The 15,892-nt window shown below is 45.3% G+C and overlaps 1 long non-coding RNA gene across 1 annotated transcript in view; it reads right to left on the minus strand.

Moving 5' to 3' along the window:
• Positions 1 to 15,444, minus strand: part of LOC135312282 (uncharacterized) — a 56,784-nt gene extending 41,340 nt beyond the window's left edge. Inside the window, exons 1-2 of the long non-coding RNA XR_010371848.1 lie at positions 15,323 to 15,444; positions 14,282 to 14,409 (exon numbers count right to left, since the gene is read on the minus strand). This is a non-coding gene — a long non-coding RNA (uncharacterized LOC135312282). The remainder of the gene's footprint in view (positions 1 to 14,281; positions 14,410 to 15,322) is intronic.
• Positions 15,445 to 15,892: the final 448 nt, after the last annotated feature.

Consider the following 15,892-nt stretch of genomic DNA (forward strand, 5'->3'; position numbering starts at 1 on the left):
ATGAAGTATTGCAACACTCCTTCAGGATACTAACCTCATTAGCTTCCGCAGAAATTGAATGCAAAGAGATTAATGTGAAGATACGTTACAAGTTGCTGAAGGTTTGGTTGCTTTTCTTTTTTCGCTCAAAATGGCCTCATTTTCAGAAGTGCAGGTCAGCCACAAACCTGAGCAGTGGAAACTGGATGCTTTCTATCTTAGTCACTTTTACAGGGCTCAAGTTGGGTCTGGGTTGGTACCCTGACTAAGCTGATGTTATTCAAACCTGCAGGACATAATTTTGTGCTTTGTGGTCATGGAGTAGGCTGGAGTATCCTAGATAGTGGGAAATCAGTTGGGTATTTTAAAATGTTAGGAGATCTAGTAAGGTCCCCTCAAAGAATCAGTTATTCCAGGCTTTGTCACTTCACTTGGCCCTGCTAGTTGCAGCTGAGTGGTTACAGCTTCTCTACAGCACACCCTCAGAACTCAGCTGTGTGGGATCTGGTGCAGGCCAACCCGTAAGCTCACTCCTTGCCTGACACAGCAACGCATAGCAACCAAGAGGCTTTCCAAGCCTTGCACTGGGGAGCACATGCAGAGGCACAGCTTCTGTGGGAAATCGCCTCAGATCCTGCACAGCTAGTGATGATAAAACCCAACTAAAATATCATTAAATGCAGAGTGGCCCTGGCTGCATTCCTGTTCTAGAAATATGACACAGAGACACCTGAACTGGCTCCAGAAAGATTTGTTTATTAGTCTTGCTGATGTGCTGAAAGCTGAGTTAGACAAACAAACAGCATTTCTGGATTGGTGAAGTGCTGCACCTCAGTTGAGTAGCCCTGCCAGATCCAAGCAAACTCTTCCACTGCGGCACAGAGCGTCCACTGCTTGGGTACAGAGCATGGGCGACTGAGAGCTGATGCAGATATTTAGTGCTGCAGATATGGCCTTCTCCCTCCTCCCACCCATTCACCACATCTGGATGAGAAACCTTCCCTCCAAACTGTCATCTCCAACTGCCTCTCCCCTTCAGGCTCCTCTACAATTTAACACACTTCCACCTTCACACCAGTCTGGGGATGCAGTCTCTCCAGAAGCAAAAAACTCATAGGAGTAACAGTAGCAATGTCCTCCTTAACCCACCCAGAAACACCAAACAAAATATTTTAAGATAAAATTGTATGTTATGAGCAAGATTGTAGGATACAGGCTGCTTCTTATCCCATGTAAGCACACCAGGAGATTTTGTGCCGTGATTCTGAGCACGCTGTTGCACTTCCCCTGGCAGAACAAGTATTTTGAGGTTTCTGCTCTCTTAAGCCCTTGAGAATCGGGATCCATTTGCATTCAAGACAAAATTTCTTTCCTCCCTTTTAGGCTTCTGGATATCCATACACGGAGTTGAAGGAGATTCCTCCCTCTCCTCTTGGAATATCCAACAGAGCAAGTAGAAAAGCTTCTGCCCAAGGCAGAGTCACAGCCCTCTTTCTCAGGTGACCAGCTTCAATGGGCAAGAAGTGTCCTCTAATAAGGGCCTTAGTTGCCAGGTCATTTCTCACAAGAAAACCACTTTTTTCTCTCCTGAGCAGAAGCAAGCCAGTAGTTTGGAGTGTTTGCAATTTGATGGGAGCACTCCCAGTCAATGATCATCACTGAATACCCTCCTGAGTCAGCTCAGTATGTCTGTGCAGTGAGAAAGGATTACTGCAGCAAGGCCAGCATCCCCTAGGGGTATTAGACCAAGCTGAAAGTAAAAGGACAGTAAAAAGGTAAAGCCCAGTCAAGCAATCAAAATGGACTTTGCACTGTGGTAATTCCCAGTTTGTACTCTACCTGAACAAAACAGAAAGCTGTGTAAAATATTTTAAAAACTGCTGGGAAAAACAAGCAGGTGAAATGTGCAAGTGCATACAAGGTATCACCACAACCCGTCATAATCATGCTCTTCCCATGCTCCTGCTGCAACCACCTGTGACTTGTTAGCTAGTCTCTGGGCATGGGACGAATGCCAGTTTCTAGCCTCCCACCTTTGTTTCTTCTGATGTAACTTAGCTAGGAAGTTTTGTCACATAATACCATAGCCTTTAAGTGCACATATTGTATCTGACTTACCACTGCTGATGCTTCCCTGAAAGGGTTATGGCTTTCAATTTTGGAATCTGCTTAGTGGCAAAATCAGCTGCTGACACAAAATGATGCAGACAACAGTACTGAAGCCTAGGGGGACAAAACAAAGCTAAGTGACCAGGCAAAACCAACAGAGGTAATAAAAGAACAGGATGATTTACATTGGAAGAAACAATAGTAACCTGTCAAACATATATGTGAACCCATTAGCCTCTCCTTAATCACAATAAGGAGATTGTGAGGTCATATCAGTATTGCTAATGTGGTGGGCTGACCTTGACTGGATGCCAGGTGCCTACCAAAGCTGCTCTATCACTCCCCCTCCTCAGCTGGACAGCGGAGAGAAAATATAATTAAAAGCTTGTGGGTCAAGTAAGGCCAGGGAGATCACTCGGCAATTTACATCATGGGCAGAACATGCTCAACTTGGGGAAATTACCTTAATTTATTAACAGTCAAATCAGGGTAAGGTAATGAGAAATAAAACCAAGTCTTAAAACCCCTTTCCCCCACTCCTCCCTTCTTTGCGGACTTAACTTTACTCCTGATTTTCTCTACCTCCTCCCCCCGAGCAGCACATGGGGACAGGGAATGGGGGTTGTGGTCAGTTCATATATATTGTCTGTGCCATTCTTTCTTCCTCAGGGGAAGGACCCCTCACACTCTTCCCCTGCACCAGTGTGGGGTCCCTCCCATGAGAGACAGCCCTCCACGAACTTCTCCAACATGGGTCCTTCCCACAGGCTACATTTCTTCATTAACTGCTCCAGTGTGGGTCCCTTCCATGGGGTGCAGTCCTTCAGGAACAGACTGCTCCAGCGTGGGTCCCCCACGGGGTCACAGGTCCTGCCAGCAAACCTGCTCCAGCATGAGCTCCTCTCTCCATGGGGCCACAGGTCCTGCCAGGAGCCTGCTCCAGCGCAGGCTTCCCACAGAGTCACAGCCTCCTTTGGGCATCCACCTGCTCCGGCATGGGGTCCACCACAGGCTGCAGGTGAATATCTGCTGCATCGTGTACCTCCATGGGCTGCAGGGGGACAGCCTGCCTCACCATGACCTTCACCACAGGCTGTAGGGGAATCTCTGCTCTGGTGCCTGGAGCACCTCCTCCCCCTCCTTCTTCACTGACCTTTGTGTCTGTAGGGCTGTTCCTCTCACATATTCTCACTCCTCTCTCCAGCTGTTGCACAGATTGGTTTTATTTTTTTGTTCCCTTTTCTTAAATACATTTTCACAGAGACGCTGCCACAACCACTGATGGGCTCAGTCTTGGCCATCAGGTCTGTCTTGGAGCCAGCTGGCATTGGCTCTGTCAGACATGGGGGAAGCTTCTGTCATCTTCTCACAGAATTGTCCCCTGTAGCCCCCCTGCTACCATAACCTTGCCACACAAATACAATACAGCTCTTTCAAATGTGACCCATTTATAATTCACTCAAGCCACAGATTACATGTGTTCCAAAGTGTCCAGAGGCTCACACCATGGGCGTAGCACCATGAGCTATGAACCTCAAATTATTTGCTTTTCCAGTTCACATCCTCCTGAGCAATGGTTCATCCATGTTCAAAGACTATAGCAGCTTCTGTCTTCCAACAAGACCTCAACGTGTTATCTTCCAAAGATTCCCATTGCTCCTCTTCAGGCAGAAATGTCTGTAAAGATATCTTTGCTGTGAGTTCTCAGCACCCTGGTCTCTCTAATATTGATGGTGACTGTTGTCTTTTCATCTTTATAGCCTTTTCTTGCTATGGCGCATTCAGAGGCCTTGTCACAGACGGATTTCTCTGCATGGTCATATAGCTTCTTCATATTCCAGTTCTCACAAGCTAACTACAAAGTTTTCTCACATGTCACCCTTCTTTTTGTCATGAAATATCTTTCCCCAACATTGTGCAGGAGATGTGTACTTTGGTCTCTCTGCCTGCTCAGAACTTCTTTCTTCCCTTCGCACTGTGCAATTATCTTTCACAAGCTGCTTTAAGCTCTGCAGCAACCCCAAGAGCTGAAAATCTCACAAAACATCACTGAAGAAATGCTTCCTCCAGTGTGAAAAGCTCATAAGTGCCAGATATGCTAGTATGTGCAATCTTATCTGCATATGTCCCTCCAGTCTCCACCTCCTAAATAATTCCCCCACCTCTGGGACAGGAGAAGATGCTTAACTTCTAAGGCCAAAAGCTGCTTGCCACGACTGTCAAATTAGCAGTAGAGACTGCATCCTGCTGAGGTTTTACAACTTTCAAAAGCTGTGTCCCACTGCACCTGCTGTCTTTTGAAACGAATTCTCACCATTCACCCCATCAGCGTATCTCATCAATTCATTTTAACAAGTTAAAGCTGGTTTTGTTCCTCCTTTACTCCCTCAAGGCAAAGCTCCTTGCCCCAAAAACTACAGGCATATTTGATCCTTATGCATTACAATTTCAAAGTCTTTACAAGGGCAATTTTAAATTTTCCTTGCTCTGTACAGCACCAAGCACAGCAGGTCCTAACTTTGCACATCACTAAGCACTGCACAGTGTAAGTCAAGTCAAGTAATGAATAGAGCTGTCAATATTTAATTTACTGAGCATTTCCCTGGGGCCCACAACACACCTCTCAAAAACTCTTGCTTAGAGGTTCCTTCACCATGAAGAAAGCTCATCCATTTGATCAACTCATTTTTTAGACTTTTCTGTGGTGTGACCTGCAAAACACCAAAATGATACTTCCATATCAGGTTCATCATCTTCGAGCACAAGTCTCTCTGCCTTTTCACTCCCTTTCAGATCATGGCAGCTCATTGAAGTGTGAGACACCCTAATCTAATATCTTCAGCCTTTTCTCACCAGCCATTTCAAGTTCAATTACTGAGAGAGGAGAGGGGACAGTACTGACATGCAGGACAGACTTGAACAGGTTTTCCTCCCTCTTTTCCACAACAGAGAGTCTGTGCTCAAGAAAAAGTAGGCAAGAGACCTTAAAGGAGAGGCCTTGCAGGAGGACATAGCAGTAAAATATATGCATAACATATATGCGGCACAACATGTGTTTATCACAGACTAAGTGAAAACAGGAAAAGGACTAAGAGGTCACTTAGTCCATCAAGGCAGGGTCATGTATATTTAAGCCATCCCTTTCTTTACATTTTCCAGCACAAAATAGCAACATGCCGTTTTCTGTTTCTTTTCCAAGACCAGATTTCTCCTCTTCATACTTATGATTATATCCATGTAATCCTCAAGGAGCTGTGAACACTCAGAGGACACCAAGACTAATGCAATGGGCAGGAGACGTTACCTGCCAACAGATGGATTCAGAAAGATGGATTCTTTCCCAGAAAAATGGAAATCCTTTCAAGCCAGAACAGCAGTCGGATTTTAAAAAACAGACCTCATGAGCAGAACAAGACACAAGCAAATAAAAAACAAAGGGAGAGAGAAACTTTCTTAACAGTGTGTTCAGCAACTGCACTTCAAGGTCTTACTGAGCAGTGTATAAAATGTAACACAACAGGACTTTACAGCTTAAGGCAATAATGAAGGCAGGGAGGGCCAATTCTGCTGGTCCTACTGCTCACTGATGCTGTGCCAGCTTTTTAACAGGGAAAAACCATGAAAATAATCTCCCCTCAGCTTGCAGCTTATGAGTCCATATATGAGGCAACATCTAAATACATTAAAGCTCACCCCAATTATTTCCAACATAGAGAAAATGAGGAATGCCGGGCTTGGTGTTAAAGAATCACTTTCTTCAAATTGGGACAATGCTTGAAGTTTGAAACACTCTGAGGTAGATTCGCAGTAGGTGCAGACATAACCAGAACTTTTGAAGGGATTTACACTGACTCATCTAGCTCTGCTTTTACCTGCTCTCTTGATTGCAAAATATTTGTTTCAAAGACAGGTTTTTTTATTTACCCAAAAATGCATTCATCTTTATAGGTTCATTGTTGTAGCTTCAAAGCGGGATTACACAGTCACTGATAAATACAGGAACTTATTTTGTCATGTCTGATCCTGCATAAATAGGTTTTTGTTTAACAAAAAATCCTTTGTTTCCTGTCACTTTGTTGCCCAGGGGTTAATTTTGGCATGCCACATGCTAAGGGGATATATTGCTTTGAGTTAGAAAACAGTGGGGATGCTGTTTGTCTGGAATGAAACGAGACTGGAGCTAATTACTAAATAAAATAAACTTTTGGCCCTATGCTTTACCTCCTTTGACATGGGGTTCGTTCTGAAGGTAGCGCTTGGTCTACCTGATTAAAAACAAACACTGACATTGTTAATACTGTGACTCAGCCCACATGTGTTCACTGCGGAATGGTACACCACTCTAAAACACTAAAACATGATATCCAGAGGGACGGTCTGTGCCGTTGCATGGATCAATGTGTGAAGATTTGCAGGCACAGCTCTATCCTGAAGGAAGTCTGACTCACCAGGATACCGTGGGAAACGTACTGGATTAGAAAAGACTTCCACCAGTAAGGCTCAATGGATGTCCCACTGGCCCAGGCAAAGGGTGAAACCATCAAGAACTGTGGCACGAACAGGACAAGCAAAAAGGCAAATGTTAGCGGCAGAGGAAATTGTAAGACTAGCCCCATGACTCAAGAGCTGCTAACGGATTTGGCTCCTTGCACATCAGCCTGGTTCAGGTTGTCAGAGCCAGAAAGATCTGAGTTGGTCATGTCCATTTGTCTAATCTCCATGTACAGTGAGGCAGCTTTTGAGAGATCCCAGCACCCATGACAGTTTAACGGGAGAGTGGTACAGAGCAGGGGTCTAACAATAAGAAAGGGAAAGAGTATCCTGTGACCTCATATTTATACAGACAAAGAGGTTTTAAATCTTCATAAGATGGCTTCCTTCTGTGGTGAAAGCCAGTTCTTTGGAGAAAAAGCAGGAGTCCATCATTTTGGTAGTAGGTGGCAGCATATGCTGCTTAGTACAAGGGCAAAGTGGCATCGGGATACACAGAGATGCCACATAAAACCAGGAGGATTAAGATCTCCAGGGTGTGGCCCTTTGATCTCTGTTTTCTGATGACAAAGTTGGAGCTTTGGTGGCACTGGCTTTGTAAAAAGGCATGAGATGGAAGCAGGTGACCCCACCATTTACGGAAGAATGGTTTTGTCCTTCAAGTAACGGCTTCTTTAGCTAACAGTCAATTTGGTTGCAGTGGGGAATGACAAGTGGCCCATTGAAGAACACCCCACAAGAGGAACACAACCAGAGAAGATCAGTCTAAGGCAACATCACTCCACCTCTCATGCCAGGCTGGGAACCCTGCAGGTAACTGGCAAGCCTGCTGCCATCAGCTGCCCCCACAGAAAAGCAGCCCTTCTTCGGGACAAAGGGGCAGGAATGTTCCAGCATCACCCACATCCCAGCATGTGGCAGAGGAATTCGGGGAGGGCTTACCCACCATTTCCCTTCTCTACCTCAGCTACCACATAGAAGTGAACCCTGTCTCACACAACTCTGACCAGACCCCTGGATCCCTATTCATAAAAGAAGGAGGGACAGTGGTGGAGGCAGTCTTTAAAAGCTCCATATCTCATTTTATCCCAAGGAGAGGGTAGGAAATGGGTACAAATTCCTCCAGGGTCCTTCTTTGTCATTCCTTCTCTTCCCATCTCCACCCGTGTAGCTTCCACCTAAAGAAAGAAAGACTGACCAGAGCTCCCTCATCGTAATTGCCTCCACTGTCCTGATTTCTTGCTCCATCCAAATTTTCATCCTTCCTCTGTCAGAAGCCCTTAGTCTCTTTCTTTTTGAAAACAGCTTTCAAGCTTTCTGGACTTCCTACGGAATGCAGTCCAAGCAAACAAACATGAAAAACAGTTTTGGTGACGGAGAAGCACAGCAAAATTCCTATTTCCCCTCCTAGATTCCTGCCCAGGCAGGCTTTGAGTTGACACCAGCAATGCTAGCATAGACAGAGTCTGCAGGAGTCCTCTCAGCTCATGCAAGAGCAGCCAGGCTAGAAATCCTTTAGCATTGTCCTCCAGGACACACCAAGTCATAGCTTAGACGTTTAAGCCAAAGGTCTGGTTCTCAAGCACATAAAGAGGAAAGAATCAAAGAAGTGGATCTGGTTCCCTTTGTTTGTCTTTTGGGGAAGGGAAAAAGGATATGGAGAAAGAAAGGACAAGGATGAGGAGCAGAGGTCTGTATCTCAGGATCTCCTTGTGTAAGTGACTCTAAAATGGGAGAATATCCCTATGCTGGCCTTCTGCAAGTCCTATCAAATTTCATAGCAAGCTAAGAAAGTAGGTAGATTTTGGCCCATGCAGGCAGTCAGGAGCCAGGGAAGTGTCTGTAGCCTCCACTGCAACAGAGCCTGGAGCCAGGCTAGGTTGTACACAATATGTCTGTTAACAAGTTAGACTCACAATAGCCTCCAGGCTCTTCCCACTTTCCAGCGCATGTGCCTTCTCTCAAATGCTTGTAGGGCCTTGACGGAGTCTTGCTCTTGTTCCTTGGCACAAATTACAGCACGTAGCCCACCAACCTCTCATGTTCTCTACTGACTAACAATGTCTGGAGTGTGAGATCGAGAAAGAGGAGTGAGGCCCCCATGCTTGACTGCAAGTGAGGTTCCTGCTATCCACCACTGCCCAGATCCAGCTATAGCTCCATTGCCCTTCTCCAGCATGACTATAGTGACAAATGTCTCATGCTTTGGGTCATGGCCTGACTCACAGTCTCACACCCTGGGAAATGCACATACATGAAGAACCCGTAGCTTCAGGGCCATGCACCGTGGAACTGTGCCCCACAGTTGCCTGTTTTCTAGCTAGCTGGTTTGTTATGCTGTCATCCTGACATCCACAAGGCTTTCCTGAGCAATGTGCGAATTGATACTGGCCCCGACACACCTTTCATTAGCTAGCAGTGGGGCTTTGCTTCGAGATGAGAAACATCCACCAAAGCAGTGCTCTGAAAGTTAGCATACACATCCAAGAGCAGTTCCACTTCCTCCTCCCCCTCTCCTGTCTATCCCCATAGTTCCCCAGCTCCCACAGCAGCTCTCATATTCCCCACAATCCCATTCAAAGCAGCCACATCCTTGAGACATGCCAGGAAGGCTGACGCTACAAAACCACACTACTTGACTTTCAAAGCCGCCCTGCCTGTGGGGAGCTATCAAACACTGCTGTTCTGGACATGCCAGCAAAAGCAGAATGAAGCAACAGCATTACATGAACTTTAAATCCACCTGATATTATTTTCAAACAGCCATTTTCCTGGTTGATCTTTTAAATATTTCTGAAGATTTCTACACTCCCTGAATAGAAACAGCAGCAGCTCCCAGTCCTGAGCTGCAATTCAATCACCTGCACTGCTCTGAAACCTAAGCTTTTGCACTGATGTTGTCTAAACTTGAAGGACTGGACCAGTATCTATGACCCAAACTCTGCTCACAGCTTCATTTCCTATGAAAGGTCATAGCCCTTCATATTTCTCGAAGCTGCTTGGTTCCCTCTCCTGCCTGCCATATGCATGCAGTATGAATAGCACTGTGGGGTATGTTTACCCTTTAGGGTAAACCCAGAAGGCCAATTCAGTCTTTAGGAAGTAAAATAATTTTACTATGGGGCAAACTTACCTGAGTGTCAAGTGGCTGATTTCCAAATAGTACAAAGGGTTTAGTCCAGTTCTGTCATTAATTTCAGGGACAGATTCTTGGCTAAGTTCCACACGGTCCTTTGAACCATATCTTAAGGCCTCCATCCCCAAGGGATAAAAAAAAGAAAAACCTCTTCAGGCAAAAATTAATGCAATGAATAAAACATTTAAGAAAGCTCCTTGAGACTTTCTTTCCCTGTGCATTTTGCCCAGCAGGGCCCTGGCATAAACATGCAGATCATAGACAAAGCTGCAGAACAAATAATTGATTATTACTTCTGCCAACCTCAGGACTAATCACTACATGTATATCTGTACCACTCTGTCTGCCTTCTGCTTTCCACCTCTGCTTTAATACACTCTTTAAGGAAAGGATTTTGAAAAAGAGCTTATGTAGCTTGTCACTCCACTCTGCCAGGGTTTTAGGGATAGCTTGGCACTGAAGTTCTTTAGGTACCTTCAAAAATGCCAGCCCGGGATATTAACCCATTTCTGTTTTCTACCCTCACACTTCAGATTTATTTAGCACCAGAAAAGAACATCAACAGAGCTTTAATTTATTTTTTTTTTAATGGAAGAACATCTTCTTCCTTCCTGCTCCTATGAAAAGTAGAGGACCCAAGAAACAAAGATTAAGTGTTTAATTTCACCAGGGTCTCAGATGTCCAGCAAGTTATCAATATCTCTTCCTTCATGCTCTTTTTATTTTCCACCTCTTTACTTTTTCCCCCCTCACTTTGCCCTTTCTTCCCCTGCCATTAGAGACCCTCCTCTATAGCACCATCCGCTGGCTTAGCGAAGGAAAACTTTTGCTGACTATTGGAGAAGAAATTCTAATGCTGCTTCCTTTAGAGCAAGACTGGAATAGTCTCCTGAGGGAAGTGCCAGAAGTCCAACTGATTGAAACTTTCAAAACAAGATGTCATGTTGTGCAGGAACAAGTAGGAACTAGGCTGTAGAAAATAGTCCTTAACAGACAAGAAGTAACCATTACACCTAGTTACAAAATGCTTGATGATGGGGAGACTAGATGGCTTTCACAGGGATTTTCTGCTGAGAATAGGGAGAACAGATGAGATGTAAAGGTTTGTATCCCCCCATCAGCACTGCCAAGCACAGTGCACATGGTTGAGGAGACATAACACAAAGCAGATACACTACAATATGTCCCATCCCTTCCCTCTCCTATGCAATGTCCATGCCCTCCAGATCCCTTTGTTTCCCCCCTGCTCTTCTTCATTTGCCTCTAGAACATGTATACTCTCAGCAATCCTGCCTGTTGTGCTCCCAACACCATCACATTTTGTAATTATATAGGAAAAAGAAAAAAGAAAATTGAATTTGTCTAGCACAGCATGTTTCTTACAAACCCGTTCCACTTCCTGTATTTCTGGTGCACTTCAAACTCTTTCTGGAAAGAATTACTCTGGATTGGGCCAAATAACAAGTTATGTCATGGGAAGCCCCTACAAAGAGAAAGATAACTGAAAAGGAGTAAACACTTGCAGGTTAGTCTGATGCAATGTCTTCATTAGGATCTAGCAGGGGCTTATCAAAACCAACACTAGCAGGGGAGTGGGGGGTTTTGCAAAGGCGTTACAGGGCAGATGAGAAGACTCAAAGCACAAAATTGTGCCTGTAGGTCTTTAGAGTTCTGCCTAAATCTCACGCACCAGGCATCAGGATTCACAGTGATCACTCCTGCCAGATGCTTGGCTTGTACCTCATGTATGAACAGGACAGTGCCATGGCTTCTCTTGGGCTTCATGGCCCCTTCACATGAAACTTAGCTTGTGACCCAGATCCACCAAGCGTCTGCACTGGGTGCACAGGGTCGCAGTGCAGGAGAGAGGCGGCACCTGGGATATGCCGTTTAGTTGAGTATTACTACACATGTGACACCTCTACAACATGATACTTCCATCTCCAGCCCAGCATCCCCATTTCATGACCTGATACAGGAGTCTTACCCACTGGAGGAACAAAAACACACACCAAAATGCAAGCAAGCAACTGTGCCAGAGATAAAACTGGATCCTAGGTTAATTATAAGCAGTGAGTGATCTCTCTAACACTGATAAAGCACGGGAGTGACTCCACAAAAGACATGAAGATCAGTCAGGCCCAGCATCGTATCAAAAACAAAACTGTAATTAGAGTGCATGCCTGAAGAACATCAGTTCTGTACCACAGCACTGACCTTACAAAAAATCTTCCTATAAGTAAATCAAACTCTCCAGCAAAATGTTTATGCCAGACTGTAATTGCACCAGCTGCAAGACCTGCAATGACGGAAACCCTTTGAAAAGGTTAGAATTATAATTCTATAATATGATCCTACTAATGGACATTTTATCATTTAAACAGGGAGTCAGGAAAAATACTTTTTCCTTTCACTCTCCCCTCCTTTCCTAGTCTTGTGCTGTGGATGCAGTCACTGCAAGAAACCACTGCTCATACTTCTGGGGTTTTTTTTGCAAATACTTCTCTTCTTATTTAGGATGGCAATCAGGAGACCGTTTGAAAAGAAAGCTTAAAGGCTTAAAAAAGTAGTAGTATCTTGCACTAAAAAGAAAGCTTTGGAATAATCTGAAAAGCAGTAGGGTTTTATACTGAATAAAAGCTAAGAATAATACTTTTCCTTTTCTAAATGCTACTTTGCAACTTCAGAATTTAGAATTCAAAAATCTAGTTTATTCTCAGCTAAATAAAGCATACAGGCACACAGCCCTAGCTGGGGCTAAAGGTGTTTCTACAGGGAACTCACACTAGCCTGCCATCTACTCAAACCACAGCAACAGTCATTTTTTTTGTCATTATTAACGTGCAAAGCTGCATTTCCCGATGTTCTTGTAGGAATATGAATCACACTGACATTCAGCAGGATTTGTGCTCCTAGATAATATTTGAAAATTCTACCCATAAATATTTATATTGAAAATATTGCCTGGAATACATCTCAATAAAATCACTGTCCCAGTTGCACAGAGTAATGACAGAGTAACTTAAATAGTAACAGCAAAAAGCAGGCATTGCGCAAGCGAGCCACTAAGCTAGGTCTCACTGAGAGGGAAGGCTGAGCATGGTCGGGCACAAGATGACACAGTGAATCACCTCATTACCATCCTGACAGGCAAAAGCAGAGCAGAAATGCCCAGCAACAACCAGTATTTCAGTGGCATTTCAGCACAGCACTTAGCATACTAACTACCAGCAAATAACACAGCTCTTCCTCCTAAAGCTAAACTGAGGCTGTTGAGCTCCAAATAGGCCAAACCCAAGTGCACACTTGATTTGGCATTAGTCGTGTACCTGGGCATCAGCGGTGTTTGTGCCCTTGCAGGGATGGCTGCAGGCAGGGCTGGGAGCAAGGCTGCAGGCAGGCAGGGCTGCAGGCAGGGCTGCAGGCAGGGCTGGGAGCAAGGCCGGAGGCAGGGAGGGCTGCAGGCAGGGCTGCAGGCAGGGCTGGGAGCAAGGCTGCAGGCAGGCAGGGCTGCAGGCAGGGCTGGGAGCAAGGCTGGAGGCAGGGAGGGCTGCAGGCAGGGCTGCAGGCAGGGCTGGGAGCAAGGCTGGAGGCAGGCAGGGCTGCAGGCAGGGCTGGGAGCAAGGCTGGAGGCAGGGAGGGCTGCAGGCAGGGCTGGGAGCAAGGCTGGAGGCAGGGAGGGCTGGAGGCAGGGAGGGCTGCAGGCAGGGCTGCAGGCAGGGCTGGCTCTGTGGGGGAGCTGTGGCACCTCCCGACTGTGCCCAGCTCCAGGAGGGCTCAGGTGACTCATGTTTGCACTGATGCACAGGACTCGGAGAAATGATAAGGCAGAAAAACCCAACTTCCATTTCCAAAGGCAGAGAAGGAGGAACAAAAAATAAAAATAAAAGAAATTTTGCAAGGTTTCAGGGATGCACATGAAGGGGTGTCTGCTGGGATGGAGGTACGAAAATGGGACAGCTGGGAGATGGGGCAGCAGAGGATGGGGCAAAAACCAGTTTCACATCCCTTCAGATGGCCCTTGAATGTCAAAGCAGAGTTTCAGCAGTGGAGTAGAAACTACTGGAGGGAAGCTTTCATATCAGAAAAGCAGTCTGGAGGAGACGTAAGCAAGTCCATGTCAAATGAGCACAAAAGCTGTGGATTTAGGGAGGTAGCAGCAGGTACTGGAAAGAGCAAATCTTTGGGTGAATTAGAACTGAGGTATCAGATAGTCATCTGGCAATACTTGCTTAAGATTTATATATCCCACAAAGTGATGTGAGAAAGAAAAGAAGTAAATAACGCACAAGTATTTTTCACAGGTGGTCAGGGTGGAAACCCTTAGGAAAACCCCCTGGAGAGACCAAAAGAGAGTAGCCCAGAGGCTAGAACTGTGGAAAGCTTTAAAACCCCAGCCAAAGACTGTTTATGAATACATAAGGTATCTCCAAAGCAGTGAAACCCCCTCACTGGCTTGACTTTGAGTTAGCAGCAGTAGTATAGAGCCAAGCAAAGATTTTGACAAGCCACTTTCCCATGTCAGAAAACAGCCACAGACTTCACACGCTGCCCACATGTACACACAGAAACTGCTTTCAGAGCCCCCTCATCTCTTCTGCTAGGACACTGCTGCCTTCTGGGGGGAGTGTAACTCCATGGACCACTCCAGCAGGGAGCAGAGACCAGTAATAAACACTCAAAAAAGAAAGGTCCTAAGTATAGAAGCACAAATTTCCTCTGTAAGACAGATATTCACAAATTCAGCTTTGCCTTCAAAACAAAGATACAAAGCTCATTTACCAAAATAAGCGTCCCAGCACTCAATGCACGTGCAGAGCAGCAGCACTGGTCAGTTACAAGAAGATCCCCAGGTTTGGCTCAGGTGCCACAGTGAAGGCAAAGGGCATCATTCCCGTGGGCGCTTACTTGTGTTCTCGGTACCCTAGAGCAGTCTGGAGCAGCTTAGCTGCAGTAACACAGAGGCAAAGTAGCTTTTGCAGCCCACGCTAAGAGGCATGGCAAATTCAGCTGAGCTGTGATCTGCTGTGGCCAGTTTGCAACTGATACCAAAGTCAGCAAGTGAAAAGCCATTGGGTATCTCTGTACAACACTGCTCTGATGCCTTGGCACAATTTCCACAGAACAACAGCAAATGCCAAGCAACAGAGCTTCCTTCCACTAAAAAGCAAGAATTTATCAGTTTCCAAGTGTGGCATCATTATTCTATTTACCATCAAGCAAGAGAGAAAGGATTCAAATTTACATGTGATTGACTAGATTACCTGACTGATGCACTTATTTCCCTTGGCAAATGAAATTAAGAGAAATGCTAATGCTCCATAAGAACTATGCCCGGTATAACATACACTTCTCTGGCCATTGCCTATATCACATGCAGCAGCAAATGGGTTTGTTTTCATTAAAGTCCCAGCTGCAATATCTCTGTTGCTCTAGCAAAAGATACTCTTTGCAGGTTGGCTTGAAAAAATTAAATACATTTTTTTTCTATTCTAGTTGGCAGCTTTTCCTAGCCTAAGTAATACCCACATTTTACATAACCTTTTCTCTGCATAACACAGTGCTAGAGCATTTCCCAGCATTAAAACACCTTTATTTCATGCCTACCAGTTATCAGGGGGCAAGGTTTGTATGCGAGTTCACCAGGCCAAGATGCCAGCACACCAGCCAAGATCACTAGCCATGCTTGAAGCAGTGCTTCTAAAATAGCTACTGAGAGCAAGACTGGACCGATGCCCACATCGCAGTGCTACTGCTAGGGTGACGTGAACCAGCTAGGTTACGCGTGATTCGGATACATGCTGCAACCACATTGCCCTGTTGCAGTAGGAATAAGCTTTCACAACAGCTATTGGATAGGGGGAAGAGGATGGTGAAAGGGCTGGGTGGGTCAGAGTTAAGATTACAGTAAAAGGTCTGTAACGTCACATGCGGCAATAGCAGCCATGAGATCAGTTACATACCGTTAAGAGTGGTAACTTCTCATTTCCTTGTTTTTTCTGGGTTTGCGTCTGGCATGTGGCTGCCTGAACAAATCAACTTAATGTTGTTTCTCCATCTGTTGGGATATAGTGTGATAAGCTTGTATAATTTGTAAGTTAATTGTTTACATATGTTCCTATAATTGGAGGAGAAGAGAAAACGGTATGCAGGGAACGAGCAGGGATGGAGGAGTTA

This window comes from Phalacrocorax carbo, chromosome 2 (assembly GCF_963921805.1).
Source record: "Phalacrocorax carbo chromosome 2, bPhaCar2.1, whole genome shotgun sequence".
Taxonomy (NCBI): Eukaryota; Metazoa; Chordata; class Aves; order Suliformes; family Phalacrocoracidae; genus Phalacrocorax; species Phalacrocorax carbo.